General features: G+C 36.9%; 1 long non-coding RNA gene across 2 annotated transcripts; it reads right to left on the reverse strand.

The window, feature by feature from the left end:
- Positions 1–1,155: 1,155 nt before the first annotated feature.
- Positions 1,156–3,702, reverse strand: LOC128526208 (uncharacterized). 2 transcript variants are annotated; one of them, XR_008360778.1, is made up of 7 exons: positions 3,576–3,702; positions 3,351–3,400; positions 2,656–2,720; positions 2,363–2,470; positions 2,233–2,289; positions 1,904–2,038; positions 1,156–1,484 (listed from the first exon to the last, which is right to left on the reverse strand). It is a non-coding gene; the product is annotated as an uncharacterized LOC128526208 (long non-coding RNA). The 2 variants fall into 2 exon arrangements; XR_008360777.1 differs by having other exon boundaries at positions 2,656–2,728.
- Positions 3,703–13,680: the final 9,978 nt, after the last annotated feature.

Below are 13,680 nucleotides of genomic sequence, written 5' to 3' on the forward strand. Positions count from 1 at the left end.
GAGTACTAAAGTTTTATGTTTTCACTTCCATCTTTAGTGCAGAAATGAAATCAATGAATTTGCATGATTTAGTGGGTGTGCACTCAAGTTAACCTTTCTCACTAAACTTTATTTTAACTTTTTAAGTCAGACATCCAGAAAAAGGAAGAAAGTAAAAGAGAAATAAAGAAATAAAAGAAGAAATAAAGAAATAAAATGAGAAAAGGGGGCTAAAATAGAGAGAATTTGTTAAAAGATAAACAACTATTAAATAATGCGCAATAAAGCACATTTAAATAGTTGAAATTAGGTCAAAGTGATCAAAGTGACTTTCCCCCAAAAGAAATAAAAGAAATTTCAATGTTTCATTCCACAACTGAAAAATATTCATTTAAAAATTAGTCATACAACATATAAAGTAAAAATAAACCTGCTTTTTATCTTTAAAAAGTATCGTGACTGGTGTTAGGCGAGAGCAGAAGCAGGAGCTTCTATAGCGGTATAGATCAATTTTCACACACATTTGCGTGTGCATTCACACACACACACACACACACACACCACTGGAATCAATCCACTTAAGAGACTCATCTCCCGCACTGCTACAGTCTTTTGTTTGCACAGCTGTTGACTATGAGACGATTACCCACAATCCCACAGCGCAAGTGAGAAAAGAACCATTGGCTCAATTGAGTGTGATCACGTGACGCTCAGCAGACTAAGCACATGTGCATTACTTGTATACGAAGACCACGCTCGTTTAGCAAGTTAAAATGTATTTAAAACCTTTGCTCGTCTTGCAAAATGCTCACAGCCCACTACTCACAATCTAAGGTTCCATATGTATATATATATATATATACTCGTAATTGCTAAGATCTGTCTGATGGAGGAACCAATTATTTTTCTGCCACAAACTAAGAAAAATAAAAAAGAGTACAAGTATTAAAACTAATGCCAGGGCTGCCTTTACTGACTTGACAGTACACAGTTTAAATACACAAATACATGCTTAACATTTAAACAGTGGACCACAGACAGGAAGACAGCAGCTGATTACCAAGTTCTCCAACTTACAGTATACAGTATATTTGTCATTCCCATCTGTAATACTTATTTTAAGGGATACTTCCTCCTCCAGGTGTAATAAAAATAAACACAGGAATCAAATTGGAAAGTAAGAGATTATTGTTTATTTTCAAATCAGAAAAGTACATCGTAATAAACTTCTAGAAAAAAGAAACGACTGTGTTAAAACTATGATTTATTATTTTTGTTCATGTCAATATGGCAAGCTAAGGATTTCCTCACTTGGATTGCTGAGGCGATTCATAAAATTGTGGTGGAAAAAAAAATACAATTTATGATTACTGTGTCCCAGCTTAACAATTCAATTCCTTAATAGTGGAGACTCAGGATTTCCAGAATAATACAAATGTCCAGATGGCCATGCAAACCTCAAGCAGAGAGAAAACCAGGAGTGTGCTGGAGTTGCCCCTAGTAGTCTAAAAACATAATAAATAATAAAAAATATATATATTTTTACTTTACAAAGTTTACAAAGTGTGCTTTGTTAGAAGAAATAACTAACTTGAAATATATAAAAATAAAAATCTATAAAAAAAAGTTAATACATATACAGTGAGGTCAATAAGTATTTGACCACCACGTGATTGATTTGATGATTCTATTATGACTTTGTGCTGTATGTTTAATATTCTCATTAAAAGTCAAAGGCCCTGTTCACTCAGGATCATTGTTATTGCCATTCATAAAAATAATATTATAAAAAACGTAGCAATTTCCAAAATGTTCTTTCTTTATGATATGAAAATATTTATGAGTATTGTGTTAAATTTTAAAACTGCTGGCACAATTTTTCTAACTAAATAAATAAATAAATAAACAATAGCGAAATACAAACCTGAAATGGCTTAAAATCATGTATTGAAAGCTGTTTCAGCTCATTCAACAGTTTGTGCAGATCAGCGGAGAACAGACCAGTCGCTGCAATCCCACCCCCGGTGCTGAACAGGTTCATAATCATCGAGACTTTTTTCTAACAAGACAAGAAACAGAGCTGTGACATGTAACAGGGTGGCAACATGACTCCTATAGTATTTCTCTTAATGAACCTTTAATCATTTCAGGTTTACATTGAACTATTAATGTAATGTTCTTTTACAGTACATTGCTTTATAAATAAAGGTGCCTACCTTTACATACAAATTAACAAATTAGATATTTACTCACCAAACAGGCATGACAACGACCTCCGGCAACAGCTGACAGGATACCAGAGCAGATAAACTAATTAAAATTAAAATTGAGGTTATCAACTGTTGAAATTTGTTAAAAGTAAATCAGAAAAAAAGTAACATACAGTGATAGATTCCCAGTATGTGACGCCAGTGGACTCAGACACAGTGTCACTATCTTTGTTTGCAAAGCCAAATATGAATATCACGATTCCGATGATGGCTTGGACAACCTGTGGAAATAAAAATATTTTTTTTTATGTTTTTTTTTTTTTTTTAACTTTAAAGATAATATTAGGTCATAATAATGGTTCAGTTAAAGCATCAATAATATTCAGATGAATAATAATGCAAATAACACAATTAATTCTACCATTGTAATGTAGGTTAAAATTAAGCAAATATGAAAATAAATTACCCCCAAGATTTTGGGGCCAATTTTCAAACAACATAAAGTCATTTTCACTGGAAGTCACTGTGATCCTGTAAACCTACAAAGATCATACATATATTAATCAGAAATGCAATAATAGCTAAATACAGTATGTAGCTGTAATTGTTGTAATTTAATATTTTTAATAGGTAATTCCAGTAAAATATACATTTTAGTGAAAATAATAGCACAGAATGAGCCTAGGAAATGTTCCCTTTATTAACAATAGCATAAGAAAAAAGTATTCCTGCACTAGCTTTCAAACTGAAATGGGGAAAATAAAGGCATATCAAAATCTGCTAGAATACTGATACTCTACTGGCAATGCAGTCACAGTGATCCTATATGTATTTTATTGTTTTCATTTGCTACTGCAATATTTTCGATTGTCTCTGAAACATATCTGATGCCAGTTTCCATCCAGTTTTGCTAACAGGTCTATTTCCAGGCAAAATAGAGTAGATACTTAAAAACAAACATCAAGAACAAATTTTTTTTTAACTAGTTGAGAACTTGGATATATTTATATGTAGCAAATTTAGATTTTTATATATATTTTTTATTTATTTTTATTATTTCATTTGGCCACTTTCATGATTTTTTTATATTATCTATCTTTTTCCCAATTCCACTACTTTACAAGATGCTGGTACAAGAGCCATAAAATTAATTTACTTTACCTTCTTGTGCTTTTAGATGTTCTGTCTGTGCGTCTCTCTCCCTCTCACCACTGTGGGATATGAAAAAATATTTACTTTCCTTTCCACTTTAGTATAAGACATCTGTTTTTGTTTTGTTTGTTTGTTTTTAATGAAAAACAACAACAATAAAATTAAACAAAATTTACAGTAACAAGCATACCAGTTAAGGCATACAGTAGCATGTAAAAATATGAGAAAGCTGACCTTTACTTTTAGGTTGAATTCCTTTTGAAAAGTAGTTCGAACTGGAGGTCTTCTTGTTGGCATTAAGTCTAAAGTTCCTTCTTTGCATATAAGCATCTTAAAGGGGAAGCAGCCAACTTACTGTATGGTGGAGAATGATCCGTGAGAATGGTGCAGAATGGGAAGTGAAAAGGGGAAAAAATTGTTATTTTGGGTTAACACTTCGCTGAAGAAGTAGTTACAGGTCTGTGAGAGACAGAAATCTTGCTTGTTTGTACAGTAGGTGACCAAATACTTATTTTATAGAGGAATTTACCAATGAATTCTTTAAAAATCCTACAATGTGACTTTTTTTTTTATTTTGTCTCTTATAGTTGACCTATGATGAAAATTACAGGCCTCTCTTTTTTTTTAAATGAAAGAACTTGCACAATTGTTGGCTGACTAAATACTTTTTTGCCCCACTGTAGGACTTAAAACCTGTATTTTCATATTATTCTTAATTCAATGCCCCAATATCCATATGTTTTTCCCACCCACTAAATCTCATTTGATGAAAGAATATCATATCCATGTTCGCCTTGAGCCCCCAAATTGCTAAATCTGCCATCGACAAACAGTACACACATGTGTGACTTTTACACTCACACACATACTGTACAAACAAAATAAAAGATGCTTTACGTGCACACAAATGGTCACAGTGTTATATGAAACAGTACACAAGTGCACGGATGTTAATTATACCATTGAGAGATGTGCACTAGGACCTGAGCAGGGGAGGCGATTACCCACAATTCTACAGCGCACAAAAGAGAAAAAACATTGGCATCAAAACAAGAAGTGCATGAGTGATACATGATAATCGGTATTCGTAAACCAAGACTTGCTCGTTTTTCAAGGCAAAATAAATTTTTGCTTGTCTTGCGGAATGCTCGCAAACCGGGTTACTCACAATCCAAACTGTTTGTTTTTTCACCGCAACAGAGAGAAAGCCAGGGATGTACCAACGAGTATTATTAAATGTACATTATGTACACACAACACCAGGATAAGCTTCAGGGTGGACCCAGGCCAGAATAATAAACAAAGGTATCTTTATTTTAGCAACTAGCTAACCTACCAAACAAAAATACTGGTACTGTACCTTCACTGACTCCCTAATCCAAAAACAGTGAATAAAAAAAAAAAAAAAATTATTTAAGGAAAAGTCCCTCTTCCTTAAATAATTGGCAGCCACACCCTTACTACTGGTGAGTGCACAAAAATACAGTGAAATTACAAATATATACAAAGACCCAAACAACCAAACCAAATGGACAAAGCAATAATCAAAGTTAAGTCAAAGGGAGGCAAAAGTCAAAACCAGAATACACAATCAAATATTAAAGCAGCAAAATTACAATCCAAAAATGATATCTCTCCAATACAAGAATGATGGGTCGTTCATTAACTATTCATTCGTTTTGAATGAGTCTTTAATGTGCCTCAGATGAACGGCAGTCTCGGAGAGTGATTCTACTCTCATTTCATTTTCTACTGGGTGTACTGTACATGTGCAAAGCATCGCAAAACCTAAGTAGGTTATGTACAGGAAACAAAAATAAGTAGTTACATTTGAATAGTCGTTCTTTTGTCACGTGACTATAGACGCTATGCAGTGCAGTATACAGGAAACAGAATTGAACGATTCTCAAGGAGTCTTCAAGTCCTAGTCATTTGTTCTTTTGTCATGTGACTCTCATAGACGCTCTAAAGTGTAATAGATTCAAAAGAATGAATGAATCAGACTAGAAGATATAAAAGATGAGCTGCTTATTCTGGTTATTATAATATGTCCTTAGCTGCATTGTAATATTTTCATTACTGGAACTATAGCCAAAATTTGCTAGGTTACAAAGAACCTTAACACAATCTTATAAACTCAGGATTACACAAGAAAACAACTGGCTCGCTAAAAACTGGAAACTTTACCCCCACATTTAGTAACTTTGATAAACTATCAAACTTGCTGTACATTCAATTAATTATTACTTAAAGTAATTTCTTTATTTTATCTATTTATTATGCATTATCGATGAAATTACAATGCCACAAGTTTTTTTATCCAAACTGTGTCAAGAAATTCAGTTTTCTAACAGACAGAATGCAAATTCAGCATAGTTCTTAGAAAGAGAAGAAAGAAGTAAAAACAATGCCATAAGCCGAACACCCAGAAAAGAACAAATTGAAAGTAAAACTGAAACTAAGTTACAGAATCACGTACATGAATTCAAAGAACTAAAGAAAAGAAGAAGGAATAGTCTTGCAAGCTAAGCATTTAGAAACAAAATCAAGATAAAAGAAAGACAGAAAGGAACAGAGGGAAATTGTAAAATAAAAAAATTTAAATAATATATTATTTAAAAAATCTCACGGAAGGAATGGATTCTACTCACTTAACTACTCATACATTTAGAATTTAAGAATCATATTTCGAAAACAGTGTTGTGCTTTCACTCACGTCTTATTTAACTCAGAATCATATTTTTACAAAAAAAAAGTCATTTTTGACTGACAGTATCATTTGACTTAATTATTATTACATCAGTATTATTGGATTTTAACAAATAAAAACATGAACACATAAAAATGTTAAACATTTTATAGCATATTTTACAGTGTATTATATATATTTTATAGTATATTTTAGTGGATCATGTTATAGTATTAAAACAATATTGAACTAGTATATATTCTATAATATAGAATAGTCTTTATTGTCATTGCAACAAGTACAACTACAAGTGCAACAAGTGCCATCCCTCAATGCAACCTTGAAACTTATTCACGCGCACACAAACACACGCACACACTCCCACAAAGTGTACATTCTGCTATTGCACGAGCCACAATCTCCTTTTTTTTGCATGAATTGCATTAATTGCAGAAAAAATGCATAAATAATTTAAACTTATTGCACATTATTTGAACCATTTTTTATAGCAGCATTCAGTATTCTTATTGCACTGGGATAAAAACTGTTTTTATATCTACTGGTTCTAGTTTTTAATGATCTATACTGTCTGCCAGATGGCAGATCAAACAGTTGATGTCCCGGGTGTGAGTTGTCCTTTGCAATTTTATTGGCAAGTTTACAGTAAGGCAGTGGGAATCATGTAAGTTTTCCAAATTGCTGAGGTGGCAGCCGACAATCTTCTGGGCAGTTGTAATGACCCTCTGCGGTGCCGTTCTCTGGGCCACAGTGCAGCTGCTGTACCACACACATATGCAGTATGCCAGTATGCTCTCAATGGAGCATTGATAAAAAGACACCAGCAGTCTTTGGGAAATGTTGTTCTTCCTAAGCATTCTCAGGAAATACAGTCTCTGCTGGGCCTTTTTTAGCATCTCAGATGTGTTTATCCCCCAGCGCAGATCCTCCTCAACATGTACTCCCAAAAAGCGGAAGTACGGAACCCTCTCCACACAGTTCCCACTGATAAACAGTGGTGAGATGTCCACTTTTTTCCTCCTAAAATCTATGATGACCTCCTTGGTCTTAGAGGTGTTGAGTAGTAGATTATTTTCTCCACACCAGGTTATTAGCCGTTCCACCTCATACCTGTAGGCAGACTCCCCCCTTACTATGCTGGACAGGTGTGCAGTCGTAGGTGTACAGGGTGTAGAGCAGGGGGCTTAAAACACAACCCTGTGGTGACCCGGTGCTGAGGCTGATGGCCGGTGATGTATATGGGCCTACTAGCACCTTCTGACTGCGATCACGCAGAAAGCTCTTAATCCATAGGCAGATGGAATATGGAAGCCCCAGGTCCACTAGTTTGTCCATCAGTTTGTGGGGGAGGATGGTACGAAAAGCTATAATCCACAAAAAGTAGCCACACATAGCTTCCCGGGTGCTCCAAATGGGATAGTGCTGCCTGGAGAGCTGTTATTATGGCATCCTCTGTGGATCTGTTCACCCTGTATGCAAACTGGTGTGTGTCAAAATTTGGTGGGAGAAATGAAATGATGTGACTCCGTACCAGCTTTTCGAAGCACTTCATCACCACAGAGGTGAAAGCAACTGGCCGGTAATCACTAAAACTGTTAATTTGTAATTTTTTAGGCAGGGGGACTACAATTGAGAATTTTAGGCAGAGTGGAACAGTGACCTGGGACAAGGACTGATTAAAAATCCTGGTGAGGACTCCAGCCAGCTGGTCAGCACAGTCCTTCAGCACTCTTCCAGAGATGCCATCCGTTCCTGCAGCCTTCCCGGTGTTAATGGACCGCAGGGTACGCCTCACCTCCCACTCTTCTACTGTACATGCTTCGTAAGTGCCTGGTGTAAGTATGGGTGCACCTGGTTGATCCACCTCTAAACGGGCAAAGAAGTAGTTCAGTTTCTCTGCCAGTGAAGCATCACCATCAGCAACACCAACGTTGGTCTTGTAGTTGGTAAGATGCTTAACTCCCTGCCACACCTGCCTGCTGTTGTGACTGACCAGGTGGTCCTTGATTTTCCTCCTGTACATCGATTTAGCCTCTCTGATGCCTCTCTTTAGGTTGGCTCGGGCTGTGCTGTAGATAGCCATGTCGCCAGACTTGAAGGCGTTGTTCCTCTCCTTCAGGAACTGCCGGACCTTCTTGTTCATCCAGGGCTTTTGATTGGGATAAATCCGTATAGGTTTGTCCACTGTAACAGTGTCTATGCAGTTCTTAATGTAACAGAGAACACTGTCTGTGAACACCTCCAGGTCTAAATCTTCAAAAACATCCCAATTCTTAATTGTCTTGTGCATCTATTGTTTAAGAAATGTCTGAATCTGAACAGATAACTGTCTATCAATCTTGGCGGACGCCTATATTCTTCATCCTCTTTTTGATTTTTCATATTTGATTTGGAACATGTTTCAATAGTGATCTTTCTGATGCAGCCCTCCAATTTTATCCATGCTTCAGTACTGGGAATGCACTGGATTTTGCTATGGGTTATGGAGTGGTGCACTGGCTAGAGGACTCCGTACTGTTATACATTACAGAATTTATAGGCTTTTTCTCAGCAGTCATATCATCTTATAAATACACGAGAATCACTGGCATAATCACACCATATGATAAGTTTTCAGATCACAAGCAGCTCCTTTTCTTCTCAAAACTTCTCTCTTTCCAATATTTTGGTAAATGTTTATCTTCTTTATAAGGTTTCACCTGTTTAGATACTGTATTTTTAGAGAACTCTGGGCTTCCTCTTTTAAAGGCTTATTGATAGTTTGCATATTCAAATTCAGTGTGTCACAGGCAGAAACACACAGTGTGATGTGTTGTAAATTACTTATTATGTTGAAACATCACCAAGTGCTCAAAAGAACCAAATACAGTGGAACCTCGGATTGTGAGTAACTCGGTTTGTGTTATTTAAATAAATGTTGCCTTGTTAAAGAAGCAAAACTTACGAGTACCAAGTAGAATCATGTGGCACCCATGCGCTTCTTGTTTTGATGCTGAGTGTCATGTGAACACAACTGAGCCAATTGTTCTTCTCTCTTGCGTGCTGTGAAATTGTGGGTAATTGTCTCCCATGCTCGTTCTTAGTGTGTATGCGCTACTCGTATAGTTAATATCTGTTAATAACACTGTGAACACGTCTGCACGAGTAAAGCATCTTTTACTTTGTGTGTAAAAGTCATCCTTTCACACACGTCCTTTAATGCACATGATTGTCATTAGTGAATGTGTGTGTCTCCCTCGTCCTCCTCTCGCCTTCACACTCACACACACACAACGGTGTGTGTGTGCGTGTGTGTGTGTGTGAGAAAGTCATCCCACACAGTAACCCCCTTAAATAAGAGGAGGGAGAGCTACTCTGTAAGACAAGAGGAGGGAGGGGTAAGGAAGCCATTTCTCCTTTCATCTTACTTTAGCTTTATACACTCACACGCACACACATACACAGCATGTGCACGCACAAAAACACTAATGGAAACACATCTGTCTGGGTTTATTTAAAATTTTTAAAGGAAAAGTGCAGGTTAATTTGTTTTATTTTAACATGTATTAATTAGTTTATATGAATATTTTTGGGTTATGGAACGAATCATCTGAGCGTCTATTGTTTCTTATGGGAGAATTACTTTGATACATGAGTGTTTTGATATACAAGCATGCTTCCATAACTTCCACTGTAATTGATTTGCCACAACATTTTGCACTTGGGCTAAAAAATGTGATTGCTTAAGCATCCATACTATTGGTCTTCTTAAGTTTTATCTCTGCAAAAGGCCATAAATGCAAATGCAAATTCATTATCTTCATCTTCATTTTACAAAAATGTTGGTGTTGCTTCCATTTTAATTACACTTGACATATTAAAACTGCTTTAACTCTTACTGTATATACTTATTCAGATCATGTGTAGTACTGGTGTAAAATATGTAAATTGTTGTAATGTTTTTTTTTATCATTATTTTTTTCTTTTTTCTGTTGTCTCTAAGATCATAGCTTTGGCAGGAAGTTCACATAGAAATAGCAATCTCCTTTAGACCTAAAGCTGCTATTGATATTAATGACTGAGACATCTCACAGATGCTTTAGAGCTTATCAGACAACTCACAGAACATTCAGAGCTCTAGCTACATCATTGGCTCCCTGTGTGCATGTGACCGCTCTGCAGTACCGCTACAATTGGAAGATGATACAAAAGGGCTTCACTACCTGCTCTAAGAACCTTAAGAAGCTTTTTGAGACTTTTCCTTTCCTTCTTAGCTACCTTCCTCCTAACATGCATCTCAGCAAGGTGTTCAGCGTGTTACTATACTTAATTTTCATTGACATTTAGGCATTTGGCAGACGCTCTTATTCAGAGCAACTTACATTTTTATCTCATTATACATTTGAGCAGTTGAGGGTTAAGGGCCTTGCTCAAGGGCCCAACAGTGGCAACATAGTGGTTGTGGGGTTTAACCCTGGGATCTTCCGAACCGTAGTCCAATGCCTTAACCACTGAGCTACCCCTGGCCCATACTTCACCCATAGTGACATAAATAATTAGCTTAAACAACAGCAGCAATATGAACTAAACCAATTTTTAATTAATGGTTTGCTTGTAAATGTTTTATTAATTTTAACCTTAACCAGCACTACATATATCAGCAATGAACATATATCATGCATATAAAATAATTACATTTACATTTAGGCAGTTTGGCAGACGCTCTTATCCAGAGCGACTTACATTTTTTTAATCTCATTACACATCTGAGCAGTTGAGGGTTAAGGGCCTTGCTCAAGGGCCCACCAGTGGCAACTTGGTGGTTGTCAGGTTTGAACCTGGGATCTTCCGAACCGTAGTCCAATGCCTTAACCACTGAGCTACCCCTGGCAAATAATGTGTTCTAAAATATAATAATAATAATAATAATAGACAGAAACCATTATATTTATATTTATAATTGTTTTATTGAATCATTATTAAAACGTTATTTAAGAATTATATACACATTTTTACTTTGTCTGTGTGCTTTAATTAAGGAAACTCCAAGATGAGATCTCATGTTAAACTCTTCTTTGTCTCCTAGACTCCTGTGATACTTTAATAAGATTTAGGTATTTTCTGCATCTTCTCAAAGGTGTCTCAAATGGGCTCATTACCTCTAAATCTCAAAGATAGTTATATTTTTCTTGTGTGTGACTCACATGTACAGAAATGAGCTGTCTCATCTTCTCAAATTTGCCTCAAATATGGCTCATTACCTCTAAATCTCAGAGATACAAACTAATATGTTGTGTAGAATTAAACTCATAATTACTTAAATTACTACTACCAGAATGACCAGTGTTTTACACCCTAATAAATGTATTAAAATATGGTGTCAAGTCAGCAAAAATCACTTTACAAAGTATCATTCATTCAGAGCTTTAGGAGGTGGTAGGCATTGCCTGCCGCATATAAAATGAAGAAGAAGAAGAAGACCAAAAAGTCGACAAAGTGGACGGGTTTTACTTTTCTCGCGCCAAATTTAAAATTAAGTCTGTAGTTATTACTGACAAGAAGTCAGAAAAAAGTCTGTGGTTAAAAAACATGTAGTATAGCTGAAAAAGTTAGCTGAAAATTACACAGCTTACATTTTTTCTTAAACTGGAAAAGGAATTTAAATTCTACCTGTGGGTGGTTTAGCATGTGGATTAGCATATCTAGGTAACTAACATTTGTGAGGTTGAAAGTTGTTGTTTTGTTTTATTTATTTATTTTTTATCAGTCAAATTTAAATTTTATTTGTCACATACACAGTCATACACAATAGGATATGCAGTGAAATGCTTAGACAACGGCTCGGGACCTTAAAATAAAAGACTATGAACTAAGAAGTAAATATGAAAAATAAAATAAAAGGTAAATCAAAGTTAAAACAAAATAACTGTACAACAAAAATACACAATATAGAAAATATATGAAGAAATATACTGTAGAACGAGAGAAACAGCTGTACAAAGTAGGTATAGATTAATGTTATTTTTGTGTGGATGAAGTTAGATAAACTGGTAAAAAGAAAAATGGTAATGTCCAGCGTTGTGCAATCCACATATTTAAAGTTTCTTCTGCAGTGCAAATATGCTTAAAAGTGATTTATTTAAAGTGGCTTGTTATAGAGTGATTTGACTAATGACCATGAAGTGTAGTTGTGCAGTGGCCACGAGTGTAAATGAATGTCCAGAATGTCCAGAGGGAGTGTAAAAACCATACAGTATGTGTGGATCAGTACTGTGTGCTGTACTGATTAAGAGACCGTATCACCTGCGGGAAGAAGCTCCTCCTCAGTCTCTCTGTGTTGGTCTTCAGGGAGCGGAATCACTTTCCTGACCTCAACAGAGAGAACAGTCTATTGTTGGGATGGCTGAGGTCCTTCACGATCTTTTTGGCCTTGGTCCAGCACTGCCTGCTGTAGATCGAGTGCAGGTCAGGGAGCTTGGTGCGGATGGTGCGCTCTGCTGATCGCACCACCCTCTTTAGAACTCGTCTGTCCTGCATGGTGCTGTTCCCGTCAGGATGCTCTCTATGGTGCAGGAGTAAAAGTTCCTGAGCACCTTGGAGGGCAGTCTGAAGTCTCTCAAGCGTCTGAGGTGGTAGAGACTCTGCCGGGCCTTTTTCACCACGTGTTGGTCTGGTTGTGACAGGACCATGACAGGTCCTGCGTGATGTGAACACCGAGGTATTTAAAGCTGTCCACTCTCTCCACTGGGCTGTCATTGATGATGGGGGTCTAGTAGTTCCTCTCCTGCTTAGTGCTGAAGTCAACTATCAACTCCTTTGTCTTACTGATGTTTAAAAGGAGGTTGTTCCTCTGGCAGCAGTTCTCCAGATTCCTAATCTCCTTCAGGTAGGCCGACTCGTTGTAATCAGAGATCAGGCCCACCACGATGGTGTCCTCAGCAAACTTAATGATGGTGGTTGAGCTGGTAGTGGCCACACAGTCATATGTGTACAAAGAGTACAGCAGGGGGCTCAGAACACACCCCTGGGGGGCTCCAGTGCTGAGAGTGATGGAGGCTGAAACATGTCAACCCATCTTTACTGCTTGTGGCCTGCCAGTTAGAAAATTAGAGATCCACTGACACAGAGATGAGCTGAGTCCCAGGTGCTCCAGCTTGGTGGTAAGTGTGGAGAGAATTATGGTATTAAATGCAGAGCTGTAGTCGATGAAGAGCATTTTAACATAATTCCACCTTTTAGTGTCCAAGTGAGTAAGAGAGATGAGAGATGGCATCGTCAGTTAAACGGTTTGGACGGTAAGTAAACTGTAATGGCTCTAGTGTGTCTGGTAATGAAGAAATGATAAAGTCTCTGACCAGCCGCTTAAAGCACTTCATCACTACTGAGGTGAGGGCTACAGGGCGATAGTCATTAAGAGAAGCAGGTTGAGGTTTCTTTGGAACCGGAACAATGATGGACTCTTTGAAGCATGTGGGGATCACCGACTGAGATAAAGAGAGAGCCGTTTGGTCCTGCTGCTTTCCCGGTGTCCTGCTGCTTTCTCTCTTGAAGGCTCTACTCACGTCGTGCTCGGTGATGATGAACGTGTTACCTGTGCTGACAGTGTCTTCCTGTCTGCAGCCATTAGTGCCACTAGCATTAGCATCGCTAGTG

This window comes from Clarias gariepinus, chromosome 6 (genome assembly GCF_024256425.1).
Source record: "Clarias gariepinus isolate MV-2021 ecotype Netherlands chromosome 6, CGAR_prim_01v2, whole genome shotgun sequence".
NCBI classification, from domain to species: domain Eukaryota; kingdom Metazoa; phylum Chordata; class Actinopteri; order Siluriformes; family Clariidae; genus Clarias; species Clarias gariepinus.